The sequence below is a fragment of the Bos indicus genome, chromosome 19, assembly GCF_029378745.1.
Source record: "Bos indicus isolate NIAB-ARS_2022 breed Sahiwal x Tharparkar chromosome 19, NIAB-ARS_B.indTharparkar_mat_pri_1.0, whole genome shotgun sequence".
Taxonomy (NCBI): domain Eukaryota; kingdom Metazoa; phylum Chordata; class Mammalia; order Artiodactyla; family Bovidae; genus Bos; species Bos indicus.
The window spans coordinates 44,188,670-44,199,385 of NC_091778.1; the positions used below are offsets into that span (position 1 = coordinate 44,188,670).

The 10,716-nt window shown below is 47.0% G+C and overlaps 1 long non-coding RNA gene across 1 annotated transcript; it reads left to right on the top strand.

Annotated features, from left to right (window-relative positions):
* Positions 1-7,728: 7,728 nt before the first annotated feature.
* LOC139177763 (uncharacterized) lies at positions 7,729-9,295 on the top strand. The gene is made up of 2 exons (XR_011562249.1): positions 7,729-8,755; positions 8,977-9,295. It is a non-coding gene; the product is annotated as an uncharacterized lncRNA (long non-coding RNA).
* Positions 9,296-10,716: the final 1,421 nt, after the last annotated feature.

Here is a 10,716-nt window from a genome sequence, read left to right on the forward strand (position 1 = left end):
TTGAACTATGACAAGTATAAATGTCATCTTGCCCCTAAAGATGGGCGGGGCGGGGTGGGGGAGGGTTAGGGTTGCTTCTCCTGGCTGGTCCACCTCTGCTTCTCCATATACAGGGGTGGGGATAGGGGACCTGTGGCTCTAGGCTGACGTCTGTGTGGGGGAGCTCTGCTGCTGCTGCTCACTTGCTGACCAAGGAGTGTGCAATAGGGCTCCCCACTGGGGTCAGAGGGCACAAGGGAGGCTGCACACAGGGAACACTCAAGAACAGTCATGGAGGAGGTGACCCTGTTGGAAGGCTCTCCTGGGAACACACCTTTCATCCAAAAGAGAGAAGCAAGCAGCCCAGAGAGATCCAAAGGGTCAGAGCAGCAAAGTTAGCAGGGAGCCTGGCGAGTGGGAGGAATGCTTGGGAATGTGGCCCCTCTGGGACTGTTGGACTTACACCTTGGGTACTACGCACACTCACACACACATACTCACACACAAGAGTCAGTGTGAGCTCCCTGGCCTGGCCTCTCAGGGGTGTCTGCCTCATGTCCTCGCCTTTCCATTTGGCCTGTGCCAAGGGGTGACCAGGTTTTCTCCACTCAGGCCCTGCAGGTGGGTGTCTGCAGCTTCTGCCCCGTCCCTCCTCCTTACCTGGACCCTGTGAAGGCAAAGAGCCTGTAGCGTTCTCAGTGGAGCTTGACTCTCAGTTACCTTTCCACCTTTAAATTATTTTTCTTTAGCCACTGCCCGTGCATCTCATTAAGAAGGGTTTATATTCTTAATTTGGGTGCACATATTATTTAACATGGGGCTTTCCCAGTGGCTCAGAGGGTAAAGAATCTGCTTGCAATGCAGGAGACCCGGATTCGATCTCTGGATCAGGAAGATCTCCTGGAGAAGGAAATGGCAACCCACTCCAGTATTCTTGCCTGGAGAATTCCATGAACAGAGGAGCCTGGTGGGCTACAGTCCATGAGGTTGCAAAGAGTTGGGCATGACTGAGCAACTAAGCAGCAGCAGCAGCAGCAGCATTGTTTAACATATGAACTACTTTGTAAATAAAATTGTTGATTAATAGAAGAAAATGAACACTGCAGAGACTTCCCTGGGGGTCCAGTGACTAAGGCTCCACACTCCCAATGCAGGCGGCCTGGGTTTGATCCCTGGTCAGGAAACTAGATCCCACATGCCACAACTAAAGATCCCAAATGCTCTAAGGAAGATAGACAATTCCATGTGCCACAACTAAGATCCCTTGTAGCCAAATAAATATTAAAAACAAAAACAAACAAAACAAAAAACAAAACAAACAAAAAAACTACCGAAAGTTATTCTTGATGCTTGTAATAAAACAACAACAAACATACACCTTGGCCATAGTCTGTGGGCCAGGACATGATGGGGGAGCACCCCCCTTTCTCAAGGACCCTCAAAGAATATGATACCTCAGCCTCTCCCACTTCTCCCACTGAATGGAGCCAGGATGGTGGCAATGACTCTGGGCTAGCGGATTTCCATCTGCTGCCTCGTTTATTCCTCACAACTGCCTTAAGAAGCAGATATTGTTATTTCCATTTCACAGATGAGGGCTCAAAGATTCGGAGGGATTAGGTAACTTGCCCCAAGTCACCTGACTGGTAGGCAGTGGGGCTGGGATCAAACCCAGGTCTTCATGGAATAATACCTGACTCCTTCCTCTGCACCATTGCTCTTCTCCACTGCCTGGCAGCCTGGTTAAAGAATTAAACAATGTAATGCTTGAGAAGCACTTGGCACCTGATCCATGGGAAGTGACCCTCTAGGAGAAAAATCAGCACTCAGTGGACCAGAGCAGAAATCTGCAGTTGCCTTAAGGCAAAGCCTCTCAACCTTGACGGGACATTGAAATCACTGGGGAGCTTGTAAAACTCCACACACCCAGGCTGCATCTCAGCCCAATAAAATTAGAATTTCTGGAGGTGAAGCTCAGATATTAGCAGTTTTTTCCTTTCCCCCTGCTGATTCTAACATGAAACCAATGTTGAGAAAACCCCAGGACAGCAGTTCAGTTGCAAACCTGCCAGAGGAGGCTGACCAGAGAATCTAAAAAAGAATGTGGCTGTCTGAAGGCACTGAAAAGGAGCATTGCAGAGCCGCCCTGGAAGGGCCGGTCCACCCGTGTCTGGAGCAGACAGTCCAGCCCACAGCCGGGATGCGTCCAGCCCTGGAGGCGTGACAGCCACATGGATGGAGACTCCAGCCCTCTCAAATCTCTCTCATGACCAACTGCTGCTTCTGATTCGAAGTTCAGTGGGCCAGCTTCCCACCACATCTCAGTAATGGAGAGAAAACGGGCAAGTCAGTTGTAGCTCTTTTGTAGATGGTATGCATGTATCTAGTGTACATTGGTATTCTGTAAATTAAAATTGATGTAAATTGATCATTGCTATTGCTTTGACAGTTATTGGAAATGGAGACTAGCCTTCAAGTGTTACTCTGGTAAACTTGGATTTTCCCTAAAAGACCACCCCTCTGGGGGAGCTGACGAGTGTGGTTTCTGATTTAGGCCCCTCCCTTGGATTCTGGTGAATTCACTAGGAAACCATCGTGGGGTATCCCAGAGGACATCAGCCAGACTCCCCTGACAAAGCGCACACCAGCCTCACCACAGACTTTGCATCTAACGTCCTCTGCAGACTCACTGTGAACGAATTCCCACCTTCCTTCCAACCCCCTCCACAGTTTTCCTTGGCCAACTTGTGCTTTATAAATCTTCAGAGCATCCCACTGTTTTTAGGGCATTACAGGTCAGGTACAGCAGCCCCCACCATCCTGATGCCCTGCATGCTAGGTGCTCCCAACCGTGGGACCTTCCCCAATCAGGCTGTTCCCATCCACTCATGCCTCTGCCCGTGAGCTCCCCTCCTCCTTTCCTCTGGTTCCTTCCTCTTTCCCCTTCCTCTCTTCTTTATTGGGTGACGTTTCATTCATCCTCTAAAACCCAACTTGAGTATTATTCTGTCCCTCTTTCCCTGCTGGTGGCTTTGTTCTTCCGCACCCTTAGTTCTTCAGAAAGAACTGTACGGTGGAGGTTCACACACTGAACTCTAGTTAATTATCGACACATTTCCTCCCCTTGCTTCCCTAGGGTTAGAACCATGTCCTGTTGGCCTTGGTGGCCTGGTGCCCAGCATGGTGGCATGCCCAGTGCTTGCGTGCGTGCATGCTTAGTTGCTTCAGTCATGTCTGACTCTGTCTGATTACGGGTGCTTAAATGTATCTTTGTTGAAATCTGAACAAACAGTGACAATTGTTACATTCAGTGATTCAAGTAAAAAACCATTTCATTTCCCATTTCTCCTTTGACTACCTCAAAAAGAAAATCTAAAGCCTAATGTCTGTGTAGTCAAAGCTATGGTTTTTCCAGTAGTCACGTATGGATTTAAGAGTTGGACCATAAAAAAGACTGAGCACCAGGAATTGATGCTTTTGAATTGTGGTGCTAGAGAAGACTCTTGAGTCTCTTGGACAGCAGGGAGATCAAACCAGTCAATCCTAAAGGAAATCAACCCTGAAGATTCTTTGGAAGGACTGATGCTGAAGCTGAAGCTCCAGTACTTTGGCCACTTGATGTGAAGAGCCGACTCACTGGGAAAACCCCTGATGCTGGGAAAGATTGAAGACAAAAGGAGAAGGGGGCGGCAGAGGATGAGACGGTTAGAGAGCATCACCGACTCAATAGACATGAATTTGAGCAAACTCAGGGAGATAGTGAAGGACAGGGAAGCCTGGTGTGCTGCAGTCCATGGGGTCCCAAGGAATCGGACATGACTTAGCAACTGAACAACAACCAAAGAAGGCTAATGGGACTTCCCTGGCCATCCAGTGGTTAAGACTGCGCTCCCAGTGCAGGGGGCATGGGTTCTATCACTGGATGGGATAAGATCCTGCATGCCCCATGGTGTGGTTAAAAAAAAAAAAAAAAGAAGCCCAAAGATCCTGAGTGAATGATCACCCTGGCTGCACAGGCTAAGCTGGGACACAGGACCAAAGGGCAATGCTGACACATTAGCCTGAGGATTTCCTTTCCAGATGAGACCTGCACTGCTGGAATCAACAATCCAGCCAAGGTTTCAGGATGGAGGGGATGGGACAGAAACGCTTCAGAGTAGGTGGATGTTGGCGGGTCTATAAACCTGTTCCCCATGCTGGGTTTTCCCTGAAACAGGCAGGAGGGGCCCAGAGCCTGGGATGGCATGGAGTGGGAAGGTTTGAAGCATAGACTGGATGTTGGACTCCAAGTAGTAGTGGTAGTAGCTCACTCAGTCATGTCCAGCTCTTTGTGACCCCGTGGACTGAGGCCTGCCAGGCTCCTCTGTCCACTGGATTGTCCAGGCAAGAATATTGGAGTGGATCCCCATTCCCTTCTCCAGAGGATATTCCTGATCCAGGGATCAAACCCAGGTCTTCTGCATTGCAGGCAGATTCTTTACCATGCTATAGAATTTGACATGTACGTAGGCGGCAGAGCAATGAGTTAAAAGTTTTCTTCGTTCTGTAACATGGTATAGTGTTTTATAGTGTGGTTTCTGGAAACAGATTGTTAGGATTTGGAACTGGCAAGTATAGCCCTGAGCAAATTAACTTCCCTGTGCCTCATTTTCCTCACCTGTAAAATGGGAACAGTAATAAATATCCCACTCAGGATTTTTATGAGGACTAAATGAATTCGCTCATGTACTTTTCCAATACTAGTTCTTGTGTGTGCGTGCATGCTCAGTCACTTCAGTCATGTCCAACTCTTTGTGATCTTATTGAGTGTAGCCCACCAGGCTCCTCTGTCCATAGATTCTCCAGGCAAGAATAATGGAATGGGTTGGCTGGCATTCCTTTCTTCAGGGGATCTTCCCGACCCAGGTATCAAACCCAGGTCTCCTGCATTGCAGGTAGATTCTTTACCCACTGAGCCACTTGGGAAGCCCATACTAGTTCTTGGCATATAATAAATGCTCAGTGAATGCTAGTTAGTGTTTGACATATATTTTTTAAATTTAATTTTTTTTGACTGCACTGTCTGACTTGTGGGATCTTAGTTCCATGACCAGGGATCAAACCTATGCCCTTGCACAAGATCAACCCTAAATTCAAAGGATGGAGACATAAACCTCACATCTTGACAGGAAAAGAGGCAAAGTCACAATGCAAAGGGATGTACGTCAGTAATGGGAGGAACCACTGCAACTGTCTAATGAAGTAACCATACTGACCCTAGATATGCAAGCATCAGTTCTGGTGACTAGAAGGGATGCTTTCTTGGCCTCAGGGCTCAGGATAACAGGAAAAGGGTTAAGGTATATGCAAAACAGGTGTAATGCAAGGTTTGAATATGCTAAGTGACCATTAAGGACTAGGGGAGTTCAGGTCTGACTGATCGTTTATGGCTGATGAGGGGTGGATATCAGTGGGTTGGGAAGGCTTTATTACTCGGCCTTGAAGTATGTTCAGAATCTGGATATGTGGAGATGGGAGGATTTCTATTCCAGATGAAGGAAATTTAGGTGAACCAAGGCATGTTTGGGAAATTAGTATAGTGGGAATGAGGGGGTCCCAGAAAGAGAGCTGCAAGACAAAAGGCTGGGAAGATAACTTGAGTTCAGACTCTGGGTGAGCTTGAGTTTGAACTTCATTCTGAAGGTAATGGGGAGCGACGGGATATTTTCCAGGTGATAAGTGGAAAGAACTGTACTGTAAGAAGGCTCCTTTGCCTTTGCCAGTGGTCTGTAGGATGGCTCAGGTTGGGGAGTGAGAAGGGGCATAGGCCATAGGCATTAGGGCATAGGCATTAGGTAATGAAGGAACCAACTAGGCAGGGGGATTGATGAGTGGCCACCTGAAAAGAAAATCAGACAAGACCTGATGAGGTGTCAAGGATGATTCAAAGGTGGTCAGGCTCAGTGCCTATAGGATGACAGAGGAGGAAGAGATGCATCTACAAAGCAGAGAAGTCTGGAGGAAGAACAGGTCTGGAAGGAACTCAGATCTGGGGGGTGTGTGAGGCTTCCTCAGTGGCTCAGTGGTAAAGAATCCACCTGCAATGCAGAAGCCACAGGAGACTCAGGTTCAATCCCTGGGTTGGGAAGATCCCCTGGAGGAGGAAATGGTAACCCACTCCAGTATTCTTGCCTGAAGAATCCCATGGACAGGGGAGCCTGGTGGGCTACAGTCCATGGGGTCACAAAGAGTCGGACACAAGTGACTTAGCATGCATAGCATGAGGCAGCCAGATGGGGTCCAAGAGGGTGGCCTAACATTAGACTGATGATGGGAGGAGGAAGAGGAGAAAGGAAAACAGAGCTTGCTGGAGCAACACTCAAAACAGTGAGTGTGCTTGTTTCAAGGAGGTTATCTGTCAAAAGTGTCAGTTGTGGCCAAAAGACTAACAAAGAGGAAGGATGAGAAAAGGTCAACCAGCAGATCTGACAGTGGGAAGGTCATGGTGATTTCCCAGTAGAGCAGAGGAGGCTGAAGTTGCACAAAGCTACTGCTAAGTCACTTCAGTCATGTCCGACTCTGTGTGACCCCATAGACAGCAGCCCACCAGGCCCTGCGGTCCCTGGGATTCTCCAGGCAAGAACACTGGAGTGGGTTGCCATTTCCTCCTCCAATGCATGAAAGTGAAAAGTGAAAGTGAAGTTGCTCAGTCGTGTCCGACTCTTAGCGACCCCATGGACTGCAGCCCACCAGGCTTCTCAGTCCATGGGATTTTCCAGGCAAGAGTACTGGAGTGGGTTGCCATTGCCTTGGGAGCAACTCACATCCTGATCTCTGGAATTCAAGGTTGGAGAGATCCCCTGAACTTGCACAGCACTAGCACCTCCCTCCTTCACTTCAAACGTACTATGGTGCAGAAAAACTTTAAAATATTCCAAATAAAACAAATCTTTCCTTCCATCCTAAAAGAGGGAGACACAATAGGCTCTCCTTGCCCTTCTCCCTCTCTCTCCCACTCTCTGGCTGGAGATCAGGCGCTGTCAGGACTCATGTTTAGGGAGACAGGCGTTGGCGGGACAGACAGCTGTTTATTTCCTAGCAGAGCCCTGCTGTGTTTTCATAGCTCAGAATAGTTCCTTGGCCCTCTCCAGGCCTGAGGGGAGGGGGAGAAACCTCATTGTTTGTTTTCATGACAATTCTGGGCCTCACCTCTTCCTTTTTCTCTGCATCATGGTTCTCATTTGGGAACTCTCAGAGGGGGTAAGGTGTGGGTTAACAGGGTCCAAGACTACTAATTTCCTAATTATGTCCTCTAGCTGGGCTCCGGAAGAGGGAAGGACTAATAACTGACTGTACAACGTGGGTGTTTTGGTTGGGATGAAAATTCTGAAAATTAAAGAAAGAGTTGATTAAAGGACTACAGGGCAGAGCTGGAAGAGAAAAACAGTAGGGGGAAGAGAAGAGGGTGGAAACCCCCTCCCCCAATCTGGATCACAGCTGGATGCCAGGCTGTCTGTGGGGAGCTGACCTCCACTTGAGAATTGTGGAGTGCTTCTCTGACTCCCCGTGCACCTCAGTTCTTGGATAAGTACTGGCAGCACCCAAGTTTGGCAGATGCCCAGAGATGAAAGGAAGAACTGACTTCATTGAACAATCTTTCAAACTCTGAAGTTTTTGTTAACTATGTGGATACATTACTTTTGAAAATATTTTAATTAAAAAGATATGCAGATACTATTGTATATAAAATAAACAACATGGACCTACTCTATAGTACTGGGAACCATATTCAATACCTTTTAATAACCTATGGAGGTGGAGGTTTAGTCGCTAAGTCATGTCCAACTCTTGCGACCCTATGGACTGTAGCCTGTCGGGCTCCTCTGTCTATGAGATTCTCCAGGCAAGAATACTGGAAGATAATCTGAAAAAAAGGACACACATAAATATATTTATAACAGAATCACTTTGCTGTATACCTGAAATGCTGTAAATCAACCATACTTCAGTGCAGAAAAATTCCCCAAAAAAGATATGAACACGTTTATCTTTTTCCTTCTGTAATAATGAATTATTTGCTTCTATCAAATAAAAGTCAGGCACCACATCATTGGAGCTACTTTCAAATGAGCACCCAAAACTCAGAGAATGTTAAAACAAAGGTGGGTGAGTATCAAGTCACAAGAGTGAAACTCAGAGAACTCTAGTGACTTGGTTGAGGTCACACAGCTCTTTAATCATTCTTTCTCTTTTTTTTTCCTTTTAATATTAGTGATGGCAATGGGGGAAGGACAGTCTCCTGGATTGCCTGCTATAAGCTTGAGAATGTTTCTGAGTCTTCTTAGGAAAACCAAGATGCTCTTTCTGCCCCATACCCACCTCCTACCCCCCATCCCCTACCTCACTTCACTCTCCATCAGGCTGAGCTAGGACTTCACAACTGATGTCTCTTCAATTCCCTCCCTTCCTTTAGTTCTTCCAAAGAATTCATGAGTTGAAGCAAGGAGGAATGCAGGTCAGGATTGGATCCTTAGCTGGAGTCACCCTTCCTGTCTCCCCTCAGCCAGCTCCTCTTTGTCTCTGGAGTATAGACTAAGACAAAGAAGAAAATGAACTTTTTCCTAATAGTCCCAACCACTTTTTTAGAGCTTTCCTTCCTTTGCTTCTGCCTCTGCCATGCAACGTCAACAAAATTTAACTCCTGGCAAGAAGGATGGAATTTGACAGATAGAATGTGTCCCGGTTTGGCACCACCAAGGGGCTGATGGAGAATGGGAGAAGTGTCTACCCTCTGGTGGTAAGTGAACTAGTTGACCGTTTGTGAAAACAGGATAATCTCTGGAGGGAACAATAGCTTCTTTGGGAGGGGAAGGGGGTTTAAGGAAGAGGGAGGAGAGGGAAAAAATGATCAGTCTGTACTTCTCATAATGGCTTGGATTGTTAGGGGAAACACTGACTGAAACCGCCCACCATGGCCAGGCACAATAGTAACCATTTGCATGAATAATTTTATAACAGGAAGTCTTGGTCAGGAACACAGAACTAACAAGCCACCACCAACCAGAAGAATTCGGGAAAGGTCAAAGGGGGACACCACGTGTCTACCAACCTCCCAGAATCCTCCTTGCTGGAATCCATCTTGGATGTGCAACATGTACACCATCAGGAAGGACCCTGAGTCAGAATGATTGACCAGAGACAACCCAGAAACTAATCCCATTACCATAAAACCCCCTAGACTGTGAGCCATGTGACAGAGCTGTTCTCTTGGGTCCCCTTGTCCTGCTGCTCTCAACCTGGGTGCCTCTTCCCAGTAAAGTCTCTTGCTTTGTCAGCACATTCGTCTCCTCGGACAACTCATTTCTGAGTGTTAGACAAGAGCCTGCTCCTGTTCCCTGGAAAGGGTCTCCCTTCCTGCAACAGGATGATTCATTTGATTTTGGTAGAAGGCAGACCCTGAGGTGACAAGAGGTAGGTAATGAGCCAAAGATCCTTAACTGTTTACTGTGAAGCTAGCGCCCTGCAGCATTTTTCTGTGGACAAAATGTCCAGCTCATCCTGAGACATGAACCACGCTTCCCCAACCTGGTCAATAGATGCACAGTTCAAGGTCCTGCAGCTGAACTTTCCCACCGTGCTGGAGATAAGTCAGCCATTTTCACTGGCTAACAATGATTAACCCATCTCTCCCTCCACCTGTTTTTACCGACATGTTTTTGTAAAAAAAAAAAAAAAAAAATCTGGGTCACTCACATCAAAGGTAACGGCAGCTGATCCAGCCAATTTCTGTCTGCCCCTCAGCCCCACCCCCACCCCATGCCCCCACCACTGATCACTTTGGTAAGAAAAAAAGCACCTGAAAAGAAATTTGGTGGAGTGGGAGGAGAGTTCTTATTTTATTTTATTTTGGCTACACTGGGTCTTCATTGCAGCACACGGGCTTTCTTTAGCACAGGCTTAATTGCCCTGAGGCATGTAGGATTTTAGTTCCCCAATCAGGGATCAAACCTGCATCCCCTGCATTGGAAGGCGAAGTCCTAACCACTGAACCACCAGGGAAGTCCCAAGAAATTAAAAAAAAAAAAGTGTACGTCTTGTGGTTACAGCTGTCACCCTTCAGAGACATCTACATTGTTACTCAAAGCCTTGGAGTGAAGCTGGGTTTGGCCTCCCTGCTACAATGTGCAGACAAGATCCATTCTAGTGATCATAGCTGAGCAGAAAGGCAGCTCCTTTCTCAATAGGACCTAGAGCCCCAGCCACTAGAGAGGATTTGGCTGTAGATAAAGTCACCATCTCTTTTTGTTAATAAATGTAATTTCTGGATGAGGTGCATGGTCACTTATGGCTCCTTCCCTTTTGCTTTCCTGTCAGCAAAGAAACTTATCTGAGTGAATGAGTCAACCTTGCTCTGGGAAGAAGGTGCCAGATACACTGGAACCAGCTGCTCTTAGTTAACGGCAGACCAGACTGTACTTTCTGGAAACTTGCCTTCATGTTCTTCCCAAACCAAGATCTCCAAGCCTCTGAATTTCTGTTTGTGCAGAGAGTGCCTGGGGAGTGCCCAGCTAATGTGCCTGGTGAAGAGGGAGGGACCTGTATAATTTTCCATCTTCACTGTTTCCTAGACTCAGCAGTTGTTTCCCCAGAAAGCATTACGAAGCCTTGAGTTACTAAACTAAATCTTGTCATATTATTTAGCTAAACTAAATCTTGTCATATTATTTGTATGACTTTGAAGCTCCTTAATAAATTAAC